The following is a 12,966-nucleotide window of genomic DNA, read 5'->3' on the forward strand; positions in this document are numbered from 1 at the left end:
GCAGAGTGTGAGACTGCAGCACAGAGATTCAAGATGAGGGTGCTGCTGCTTTCTAATAAGTGTTCTGTGTCATCCAAGTGCTGGATTCACAGCTACACTGCTCATTACTGCTGTAGAATGTCCTCAATGCTGCTTTTGCTGTGGATCACGGGTAACAGAGACATAGGGGAGCCGGATCTTCTCTTTTCTCTGTGTTTACTGTTAATGGGAGACAACTGACACTTAGAGGTAGAGCCAAATGGTAAAAAATGGCCAGAAATAGTGTTATTCCTATGTATGCACAAGACAGCTTATTCTCAACAGCCACCTGGATTTTTTAGGTACCCTTTAAATGAATTTATTTTTAAAGAGCTGTATATGGTTTGCAATTATTATTGTGAGTCCATGTTTCCAAAGGGGTTAATGTTATAATCTCTACTAATTAAAACACTAGCACTTCCCGAAAAGATGCACAGCCCTTCACCCTACAACATAAGTCTTGAAGCCAATGTAGATAGTAACGGCGAAACATACACATCTTGTAAAGGCTATGCTGGTATGTAAAAAGGGCTCATATTATAATTTCTACTAGATCAAAACACTAGCACTTCCTGAAAAGATGCATAGCATGTCCCAAAAATATGCACAGCACTTCCCAAAATGATGTGCAGCACTTCACCCTGTAACATAAGTCCTGAAGCCAATGTAGACAGTAAAGGTGAAACATACAAATCTTGCAAAAGCTATGGTGTTGTGTAAAATAGAGCCACATTATAATTTTCCCATCTGAAACCCACACTAGGGTAATTTACCTGGAATATATTTTTGTGTTTGTCCCCAGGACCCCGATGCTACAAGAAATGCTGATCTCCATCATTACAATGCAAGCTGAGCAGGAACTTTTTACAATGTGAAGCTTCTGCAAGTTGACTCAGTTGGTAATATGCTTTATCTGGGAAACAAAGCATGTTTACCAAATAACTACACAAACAATGTAGATGATGCATCGGAAGAATGCTGTGAATATTTAACATGGCCAGAGCAAACATTTCTTAGAAGGAACCCATCGTCGGGGAGTACTAAGCCCCCAATCAATAGCATTACAATTATCCATTAATTACAGGTGAATATGCAGACAGCAAGAGAGAAGTAAATCACATGACTATTACTATGGAAAAATAAAAAAAGGCATTAAAAGTAAGCAGCGTGTAACATAGCTGTCAAATATTGCAATCTGGAGTGCGGTTCCTAAAATAAAACAAAGACTAAAAAAAAAATACAGAAATAGATACAATGTATAGAAGGAAAACAGACAAACTCAGGATTAAGATTTTATCAGGGGGGTTGAAGAGTTTCTCAAGAACTGGATACATGGGTAAAATCTAAGGCCATGTTCAGACACTTTGTAAACATTGCATTTTTTTCCTATGCATTTTTTTGTGTTTAAAAGATCAGCTGAATTTAGCAGTTCAAGAAAAGGAAATGTAATCTCATGAAAACGCTTCCCTCTGTGCGTTTAAGGATGCTGTTGAACAGTGCATTATTTTGGTCCTTTTTTTCTCTATAGGCTTTTATGGGGAGCCTGAAAAAATGCATACAAAAAAAAAAGCAATAATTGCAGAATACCCAGTGGTTCAGCAATAAAAAAATACATGCATAAAAAGACTTCAAATCTGCACCAAAAAGCTTATCAAAACAAGGGTAAAACACTTAAAAATGCATTAAAAGCAACGATCAGTGCAGATTGCTTTTACATATATTGGTGACATCTGCAGAAAAAATGCAACAGGAAAAATGCAGAGTTTATGCACGTTAGAAGATGGCCTAAAGATGCTGATTGATCTCCCAAGAAGCCTTAGGCTCTGTTCCCACAATGAGTTTTTGGTGATTTGTATGTAGTGTCTCAGACTGCTAACAGGTCCATTGTGGTAAAATGTTAAAAAATAATCTATTTTCTAAATATAGCTGAATAAAGGGGACAATATTTCCTCTGTAAAGGACCAGTTCATACAAATGTACTTTTGATCAGCTTGGTGTCTGCATTCACCAATGTAAGTCAATGTATAAGCATAAATGAGTAAAGATGAGTGGATCGATTTACTGGTTTGACAGCAGCAAGAGCAGGTGTATGATGATGAGAGTATGTGCAATAAATAAATAATTAAAATTAAAAAATGTCCCGTAACACCTCTATTTTTCCTAACCAGCCCAGGTAAAGCTGAAAGCTAAGGGCTGCAGCTCCCAGCTGCCAGCTTTATATTGGCTGGTTATCAAAAAGAGTGCTGCCACACTGTTTTTTAAAATGATTTAAAAAATTATTAAAAAAAGCAGCTTGGGTTCTCCCCGTTTTTAACAGCCAGCCAAGCTAAAGAAAGCAGCTGGGGGCTGGTATTCTCAGACTGAGAAGGGACCATGGATATTGGCACTTACCAGCCTAAAAATAGCAGCCTGCAGCTGCCCCATAAAGTGTGCATCTATTCGATGCACTAATTCTGGCATTTACCAGGGTCTTCCCACTTGCCCTGGTGCAGTGTCAAGTGGGGTAATATTTGTGGGGTTGATGTCAGCTTTGTAATGTCAGCTGATAGCAATCCCAGGGGTTAGTAATTAAAATAAATGCACAGAAAAACTCAATTATTTGAAAATAAACACTCTCCACCCTCTTTTACTCATTCATGAATGTAAAATTAAAAATAATAAAGCACCATATTTCTCACCTGTTGTACCAATTATAAGGGTACTATGGAATCTCATTGCGTGGGATAATACAAGACTGAGACCAGAGCTGATGTAAATAAGTATATTAAGAAGTGAGACAAAACTAACAGAGCACTTCCTGCAAAAGTAACAAAAACACAGCACAATATAGAATGATGCAATTGTAGCAAAACTAACAGCGCACTTCCTGCAATAGTAATGGGTCGCCCTCCCAGGGCTGAGGGGTACACGGTACCGGGCCGGTGTCAGGGGGAAATGTGTCACAGCAGCGGTGTCCCGGCCCGTGGCCCTGGGCACCCAAATCAATGGTGGTTTGTGATTCTTATTTAACTAGAATCTAAATTTCAAGTCAAAAAGTGCAATTTTTAATTCTAAGTGCCATTATCTGTGACTCACTATCACTTCAGTATTATTCAGCTTTCCTTCTCTAGTACACATTTCTTGATCATTTTTCTACTTTCACTGTCTCTTCTAGACGCAAGACGCTGACATGTTGTGAGTTCATTTTCCCCTTCGTCACTGAGGTCTGGTGAACTCCCTATTCTGGTAAAGGAAGGTAATGAGCCTGATTATCAGGCACCTGAGCCTAATGATGATGACTGGCTGAGTGGAGTCTCGGACTGGATATAAGGCTGCCGACTCCCTTCTGCCCTGCGGGTGATTTCTCTGTGGACTTCTAAGAGACCAGTCTGATTCCTGCTCCCAAAAGCTAAGTTTTCTGCTTTGCCTTTTGCATTTGTGTTTTGATTTTGTTTGCCTTGCTTTTCTGGATTCTGCCATTCCGTGCTGGGGTGAGCTGAATCTCCTTTTGCCGGTTGCTCTGTCTTCAGAATATTCCTGAGTACTGACATAGTCTTTTGAAGCCTAGCGTCTTCAGGGCCTTTTTCACTGTCAGTCTGTTGGCTCTTATTTTCATAGGGTTTTTCACGGATTGCAGACAGCAGCCTTCCTGTCCTTTCCTATCTATTTAGCTTGGGCCCCGTCTTTGCTCAGTCTATCTTTCTGTCTGTGTTGTGTTCTTTCTTCTTGCTTTACCGTCATTATATGTGGGGGGCTGCCTTTTGCTTTGGGGTCTGCTCTGGGGCAGTTTAGATTTCCCTTTCTGTCTTTAGGCTATCTAGTTCTCGGCTGTGATCGAGGGGTCTAGGGCATCGTAGGAACCCCCCACGGCTACTGCTAGTTGTGTTGAAAGGTTCAGGGGTCTGCAATCCGATAGCTGCCAACCTCTCTGGTTTTCTGGACTTAGCTAGCATTTCTGTTTTTGCCTCCTACGGTGACTCAATCATAACAGAATCACCCGCCATACCGCAGATCCTAGGGTACTCAATAGCAGGAAAGAATTGTGTTAAAAAAAAAAAAAGAGGGAGTATATTCTTTCCTCTATATCTCTGAGGACGTAGGGGGAATTTTTTTTTCTCTCAATGGAGATAAAGCAATTGTCTGATCGTGTGGAGCAGCTCGCTGCGGAAGTGCGGGGAATTTCCGCCTACCTTGCTCGTTCGCATGCTGTTGAACCAAAGATCCCTACACCTGATGTATTTTTTGGGGATCGATCTAAATTTTTGAGTTTCAAAAATAATTGTAAATTATTTTTTGCCTTGAAGCCTAACTCGTCAGGGAGCTCCGCGCAGCAGGTTAAAATTGTCATCTCTTTGCTGCGTGGCAATCCCCAGGATTGGGCGTTTTCTTTGAAACCAGATGATCCTATTCTGACTAATGTGAACGCATTCTTTCAAGCCTTGGGGTTGTTGTATGACGAACCTAATGCTATTCATCAGGCTGAAAAGACCCTGTTGGCATTGAACCAGGGTCGAGATTCTGCAGAGTGGTACTGTCAAAAGTTCCGAAAGTGGGCGGTCCTTACTACCTGGAATGATAATGCCTTGGCTGCTCTCTTTCGGAAGGGTTTGTCAGAAGCCGTAAAAGATACTATGGTGGGATTTCCTGTTCCCTCTGGTCTGGACATTCTATGTCATTAGCCATTCCGGTTGATCGGCGTTTACGTGAACGCAGGATTGCACGAGAGGTGTTGCCACCGGTTGAACAGACGTCTGAACCTATGCAATGTGATAGAGTTTTGTCTAAGGCGCAACGTCAGGAGTTCAGAAGGCATAATAAGCTGTGTTTTTTCTGTGGAGATGCCTCGCATATTATTTCTGTTTGTCCTAAACGAGAGAAACGCTTTGCACACACGTTTTCTGTTGGTGGTGTTCAACCTAAGTTTCTTCTGGCAATTACTCTGATCTGCTCCCTGTCCACATTTTCCGCCAAGGCTTTTGTGGATTCGGGAGCAGCGCTAAACCTAATGGACTTGGATTTTGCTAAACGTTGTGGATTTCCGATGACACCTCTGCAGACGCCTATCCCTTTGAGGGGGATTGATGCTACTCCTTTGGCGAAAAATAAACCTCAGTTTTGGACCCAGGTGGTCATGCGGGTCGCCCCAGACCATCAAGAAAATTGCAGATTTTTGGTGTTGCATGGTCTGCATGATGCCGTTGTTCTGGGGTTTCCCTGGTTGCAAATTCATAATCCAGTTTTGGATTGGAAATCTGTGTCTGTGGTGAGTTGGGGTTGTCGGTGCGCCTTTAGTGAGGCTCCGGTTTTTTCCACCTCTCCTCAGTCGCATGATGTTCCTGACTATTTGGCGGACTTTTATGATGTATTTAGTGAGAATGAGTCTGCGTCCTTGCCTCCTCATAGGAGTTATGACTGTGCAATTGAACTGAGCCCGGGGTGTAAATTTCCCAAGGGTCGGCTCTTCAATTTATCTGTACCCGAGCACGAGGCTATGCGGTCCTATATTAAGGAGGCGTTGGAGAAGGGTCATATTAGACCATCCTCTTCACCCTTAGGTGCCGGTTTTTCTTTGTGGCCAAAAAGGATGGTTCTTTAAGGCCTTGTATTGATTATCGTGCCCTCAACAAAATTACTATTAAATATCAGTATCCGTTACCCCTGATTTCGGATCTATTCTCTAGAGTTAGAGGTGCTTGCTGGTTTACCAAGCTTGACCTCAGGGGGGCGTATAATCTTATCCGCATTAAGCAGGGGGATGAATGGAAGATGGCGTTTAATACTCCGGAGGGACATTTTGAGTACCTGGTGATGCCTTTTGGGCTCACTAATGCCCCTTCTGTCTTCCAGTGCTTCATGAACGATATTTTCCGAGACTTTGTCAATACATTTTTGATTATCTATCTGGATGATATTTTGATCTTCTCCAAGGATTGGGATTCTCATGTGGAACATATTCGGACTGTGTTCCGGATCTTGAGGGAGAATTCCCTGTATGTCAAAGGATCGAAATGCCTTTTTGGAGTACAGAGGATTTCTTTTTTGGGATTTATTTTGTCTCCGTCAACTATTGAAATGGACCCTGCCAAGGTACAGGCCATTTATGATTGGGTTCAGCCCACTTCTTTGAAGGCCCTCCAGAAGTTTTTGGGTTTTGCTAATTTTTATCGGAAATTTATAGCAAAATTTTCTAGTATTGCCAAGCCATTGACTGATCTGACTAAGAAGGGCGCTGATGTGTTGAATTGGTCTCCGGAGGCTGTTGCTTCCTTTCAGGAGCTGAAGCGAAGATTTACCTCCGCCCCGGTTTTGCGACAACCTGATGTCTCACTCCCGTTCCAGGTAGAGGTCGATGCTTCTGAGATTGGTGCAGGAGCTGTTTTGTCCCAAAAGGATCCTGTAACATCTAAAATGAATTCCTGTGCTTTCTTTTCCCGAAAGTTCTCTCCATCTGAACGTAACTATGATGTGGGGAATTGGGAACTGTTGGCCATGAAATGGGCATTTGAGGAGTGGAGACATTGGTTGGAGGGAGCTAAACATCAAGTTGTGGTCCTCAATGACCACAAGAATTTGATTTACCTAGAGTCGGCTAAACTCTTGAACCCTAGACAGGCTAGGTGGGCCTTGTTTTTTACACGTTTTGATTTTGTGGTCCCTTTTCTTCCTGGAACTAAGAATGTCAAGGCAGGCGCCCTCTCTAGGAGCTTCTTTGCTGATTCTCCTGTGGTGACCAAGCCTGCTACCATCTTAGGCGAAGGGGTAGTTCTTTCTGCCATCTCGCCCGATTTGAGACTTGCTCTGCAAGAGTTCCAGGAGGACAAACCTGAGCGTTGTCCCAGTGGAAAGTTGTATGTTCCTGACAAGTGGAAGAAGAGAGTGATGTCTGAAGTTCATTGCTCTGCATTGGCTGGTCATCCAGGTATTTTTGGTACTAGAGATCAGGTGAGTCACTCTTTTTGGTGGCCCACCTTGTCTCATGATGTCAGGAATTTTGTGCAGTCCTGTGGGACTTGCTCCCGGTCTAAATCTTGTTCTCGCTCTAGTGGGTTGTTGATGCCTTTGCCGGTCCCCAGGAGGCCATGGACCCATATTTCAATGGATTTCATCTCTGATATGCCGGTCTCTCAAAGAATGACTGTTATTTGGGTGATTTGTGATAGGTTCTCTAAGATGGTTCATCTTGTACCACTCCCTAAGTTGCCGTCTTCCTCTGAGTTGGTGCCCCTGTTTTTGCAACAGGTGGTTCGCTTGCACGGGATTCCTGAGAACATTGTGTCTGACAGAGGAGTTCAGTTTCTGTCTAGATTTTGGAGGACTTTCTGTTCCAAGCTGGGAATTCAGTTGTCCTTCTCCTCTGCTTTTCACCCTCAGACCAATGGGCAGACAGAGAGAACAAACCAGACCTTGGAGTCGTATTTGAGATGTTTTATTTCCGCTGATCAGGATGATTGGGTTTCATTTTTGCCCTTGGCCGAATTTGCTTTAAATAATAGAGCTAGTTCTGCCACTTTGATGTCACCTTTTTTTTGTAACTTTCATCCTCGATTTTCTTCAGGGCAGGTGGAGCCTTCTGCCTGCCCAGGTGTTGACACTGTGGTGGAGAGAATGCACCAGATCTGGGACCAAGTGGTGGATAAGTTATCTCTCTCCCAGGAAAAGGCCCAGCGGTTTTCCAATCGACATAGGACCATTGGTCCCCAGTTTAAAATTGGTGATATGGTGTGGTTATCATCAAAAAATATTGCTATGAAGGTGGCTTCTCCTAAGTTTAAGCCTAGATTTATTGGACCTTTCAAGATTTTGGAGATTATTAATCCGGTCTCTTTTCGTTTGGCTCTTCCTGTCACATTTAAAATCCATAATGTGTTCCATAAGTCCTTGCTGAAGAGGTTTGTTGAACCAGTTGTTCCTGGGGTGGCACCTCCGGACCCTGTATTGGTTGAAGGTAACATGGAATATGAGGTAGAGAAAATACTGGATTCCCGTCTGGCTAGACTGAGACTCCAGTATTTGGTTAAGTGGAAGGGTTATGGTCAGGAGGATAATTCTTGGGTCTCTGCCTCTGATATTCATGCCAAAAGATTGGTGCGTGCCTTTCATCGGGCTCACCCTTATCGCCCTGGTGGCGTGGTTGAGGGTTCGGTGACCCCTCCTCAAGGGGGAGGTACTGTTGTGAGTTCATTTTCCCCTTCGTCACTGAGGTCTGTTGAACTCCCTATTCTGGTATAGGAAGGTAATGAGCCTGATTATCAGGCACCTGAGCCTAATGATGATGACTGGCTGAGTGGAGTCTCGGACTGGATATAAGGCTGCCGATGCCCTTCTGCCCTGCGGGTGATTTCTCTGTGGACTTCTAAGAGACCAGTCTGATTCCTGCTCCCTAAAGCTAAGTTTTCTGCTTTGCGTTTTGCATTTGTGTTTTGTTTTTGTTTGCCTTGCTTTTCTGGATTCTGCCATTCCCTGCTGGGGTGAGCTGAATCTCCTTTTGCCGGTTGCTCTGTCTTCAGAATATTCCTGAGTACTGACATAGTCTTTTGAAGCCTAGCGTCTTCAGGGCCTTTTTCACTGTCAGTCTGTTGGCTCTTATTTTCATAGTGTTTTTCACGGATTGCAGACAGCAGCCTTCCTGTCCTTTCCTATCTAGTTAGCTTGGGCCCCGTCTTTGCTCAGTCTATCTTTCTGTCTGTGTTGTGTTCTTTCTTCTTGCTTCACCGTCATTATATGTGGGGGGCTGCCTTTTGCTTTGGGGTCTGCTCTGGGGCAGTTTAGATTTTCCTTTCTGTCTTTAGGCTATTTAGCTCTCCGGCTGTGATCGAGGGGTCTAGTTCATCGTAGGAACCCCCCACGGCTACTGCTAGTTGTGTTGATAGGTTCAGTGGTCTGCAATCCGATAGCTGCCAACCTCTCTGGTTTTCTGGACTTAGCTAGCATTTCTGTTTTTGCCTCCTACGGTGACTCAATCATAACACTGACCGCAAGTACTTGGTCCGTCACCTGTCTTCTTTCAATTCTTTATTCTGAATTCTGTATCAAAACATTTCTCACTCTATCTAAAAGCCATTTCTCAATTACTAGTACTCTTATAAAACACACTATCAACAATAAAATATTTAAAAGATTCTTGCAAGTGCTGGACACCGCTCCCAGCCGGGACTTCTTGCAGTGTCCTTTGAGGTAGACATCATCTTCGAAAAGTGCCCATGCAAAACATCATCTTTGCAAAGTGTCCTTATGTAAAACCAAGAGAAAGCACCTAAAGAGGTGCAAACTATTTACAAGAGAGTTTGTGATACACTCCAAGTTCATGATCACCATAGTTCAAAATTGAAGAACGCTGCCACTGCAAAAATTAGGCAACAAAAGTGCTACCAGAAAAACATGATAACCAACAGAAATAGAAACAGGCACAATGGTGCAAACAAACCCTCCTGGGTAACGAGATTTTGAAAGTTTTCTAATTGTGGTCCCCTCCTGGTGTTCTGGAAGCCGAACTGGAACTGTCCTCATCCTGATTCTGGTTTCTCACTAACCGCATGTACTCTGCTTCCCACAGGGAGAGATAGGGACTGGTCAGGGTAATTGAAAGGGCCATAGAAACGTCTACTGCTTGTGGGGACGGCATATCTGCTACCTCTGATGGCGCTTCCGCAGCTGTTGGGGACTCAGCCACTGATGCCGCTGATTCCTCGGAATCCGATTCTTCAGTGTCAATCGGGACCTCAGCTAATGGCATTGCAGTCGGGGGTTGTCGGTGGAGGTCAATCAGGCCATTCGTATCAGTAGGTTCTGCTCCCAAAGCTAGGGTCAACCCCGGGGCAGGATTCGTACCTGGCGTTTCCAGCCGCGGTTCCGGCTCCGGTACCGGGTGGTAGATAGCAGCAGCCGCAACTCCCGAGGTGACTGGTGGGATGGGCCACAGTTGGATCCATGCCGGGGCCAGACCGGTCTCAGCCGAGGTCGTCGATGGAGGTCGGTACAGCCGCGCCCGGTCCAGGCGGGGGGCGCGGTCCCGGCCCTCCGTTCTGCTCCAGAGCCCTCATGTATCTTCTCCGAACGGGACTCATCCAATGGCAGTATCGGGTGTGAGGTGGTGGTGGCCGCTGCTGAGGATGTATCAGCGGTCGCAGCCTCCGCGTGGGCGGCCTAGGGGCGAGTGACCTCTCCTCCCCCTGTTCTTCTGACTTCTCGTCTTCTTTCATCATGGCGTTCTGGCGTTCTTCTTCCTGCCTCAGCCCCTTTCCCGCCACTGACTTCTTCTGCCCCTCCTTCCGGGGGCGGCGTCTTCTTCCAGCGCCTCCATACCAAGCCAGTATACGAACCCCTCGGGGGTGGGCCATGTCGCTGTCACATGGTAATTCAGGCAGGGAAGGCCCAATACTCTTCGCGGTCTTTTCCTAGGACCTCCCATCTTTTCACGCCCTTCTTCTCTGCGCCAGCGGCCATTTCTAATGTCCATTTTACAGTCTATTAAATTGGGTCTTCTGCACATTTTCAAAAGTTCAAAGTCTCACAAATTTCAGGCACACAGAACCCAATGGTATCGGGTCTCGTCATCCTGTTCGTGACGCCAAATTGGGTCGCCCTCCCAGGGCTGTGGGGTACTCGGTACCGGGCCAGTGTCAAGGGGAAATGTGTCACAGCAGCGGTGTCCCGGTCCGTGGCCCTGGGCGCCCAAATCAATGGTGGTTTGTGATATAGTTTATGTGAACAGTTCGTCATGCCACCTGTGGTGTTTGGCAAACAAGATGTTAAGCCAACGCTGCGTGCAGATCCTCTGAGGCTGATGGTGTGTTGCAGCATAGATGGTGTAGCTCCCCACAGGTGAAGCTGTAACACCAGGGCAGTGTAATTGCAATAGATGAGGATAGGCACAGGCGGTGTGAGGAATGCTGGTACCCAGATGTAGCGGTGCTGACGGTGTTAGCGCACAAATGAATTGAAGACACCAGGGCTTGCAGTTCCAAAGCTTTACTCACAGTCCGTGGTACACACTGGTGCCTGCCTCCGTGCCATGTCCTCCAGGGCAGAGACTCAATCAACCTCCCGGGCAAGTCAGGATTCTCCTCTCCAACACTCCGCCAAGATGTACCTTTCCTGAACGACTCCTCTATTGTGCCTTAAGGTGTGAAGAGCTCCAGTACCGTGGTACTCTGGAGTTCCTCCTGTCAGATGTTCCTAACAACTCTTCTCGTATGGCAGACAGCTGGAGCCTCTCTCGGAGACTCCCTTCTCCGGAGTCCTGGCTCTCTATTCAGTTGCTGTTGTGCCCCAAGTCTTAGATGGGAGTAGTGCATTTACAGCCAACTACTCCACCGGTGTCTGCTGCAGAACCATAAGTGTCCATACAACCTCGGGGATCGGGCCTCGGCCTTGCGCTGAGAACCTATAGGCAGGGTTCCTCTTCCAACCCACGTTTCCTCTCTGTTCTCCTACTCCTTCCTTCCGCACTGTTCTTTCTCTCTCTTATGGAAGCTTAGGTTGCAGTTCTACATCTTTCTCCATCTGTTCCTTTCCCATGCCAGCTGGCTCAGATCACTGAGGCAGCTGCAGCAATCCTTCTCCTCAGACCTGTCCTCAGACTCTCATGACTGACTGTCCTTCTCTCGCCTGACCTCCCGTCAGACTGACCTGTAATTCTAAACCTTCCCCATCTTTTATATGGATCTCAACTCCACCCCCCTCCCAGCACATCCAGTGTTCAAAGCAAGGAACCACCAAGGCACTCCTAATGTCTAGGAGGAGAGAGAGCCCTCAATGTAGTTGTGCTGAACTACCCTGTCGTGTGGGATGCGAGTGTTGGAGTGTGGAAAGGAGCCCCAACTTACCTAGTTGGTGGGGCACTACACCTTAGGAGAAGGTGCAGTACCTCTGTGGCGACTGAGCCTCAGGGGCGCCACAGTAACAAAGGCACAGCACAATATAGAAAAGTCCTGTGAAACTGAAGAGCGGGATGCTAATATAACCAGTCCAACTGTAATATGACGCAATTGTGCACTAGGCACTAAACGTGAGAGTCCAGCAGTATATACAAGAGGAAGCACATAGCCCTTAAAGAGGAAGTCCAGGGACATAATGGATGAGCACGCACACTGCACTAACGTGTAGAAGTCATGCAATCATATAGGTGAAAATGCACACAGCACCTAGACGTAGAAGTACAGCAATTCACAGGAGTAGCCTTAACAGAGGAAGGTCACACATCTACCTTTTGGGCTGAAAGTCCTGCACAAGTCTAGCACAGCAGCCTACACAAACACAGACCAAGAGGAGATGGTGGCGTCAGGATTCCTTACTGGCCACAGCAGTTCCAGAGGTGAACAGCTCCTTATTAGAAGTCCAGATAGCAGTTATTTGGGGAGACGCACTGGTGACTGTAGGCAGGAGAGCATGGAGAGGCAGAGCACCGAGTAACGAGCAGCAGCAGCAGGGAGTTCACCAGTATACAGGCAGGCGCTCAAGAGCCAACAGCATCAGAAGAGACAGGCAAAGAGGAACACATGTCCGGGACTTAAATCACAAAACAGACAGGAAGTTCTATGACAGGGCGAGATGCATGACTCTATCTTGAATAAGGGCAAACAGGCACAAAGGAAAGTCCGGAATCCTTACATTACTGCCACCTCAGAAGCGGCCTCAAGACGATACAGGACCAGGCTTTTCAGGATATTTCTGGTGGAACAGAGTCATTTTTTCAGGAGCACAGATATTACTCACTGGCTCCCAGGAGTTTTCCTCAGAAGGATATCCTTGTCACTTGATAAGATACTGTGGCTGATTCCTGCAGATCTTGGAGTCCAGAATATTTTCAACAACAAATTGTTCTTGTCCGTCCACCAATACAGGCTGAGGAGGAGGCGTAATATCACCCTGAAAAGTACAGGGAGACAATGGTTTTAATAGGGAGACATGAAACACAGGATGTACCTTCAAGGTCCTTGGTAACTTCAGGCGACAGGCAACGGAACTCAC

The sequence above is a fragment of the Dendrobates tinctorius genome, unplaced genomic scaffold, assembly GCF_039654945.1.
Source record: "Dendrobates tinctorius isolate UK_male_01 unplaced genomic scaffold, ASM3965494v1 ptg000086l, whole genome shotgun sequence".
NCBI classification, from domain to species: Eukaryota; Metazoa; Chordata; class Amphibia; order Anura; family Dendrobatidae; genus Dendrobates; species Dendrobates tinctorius.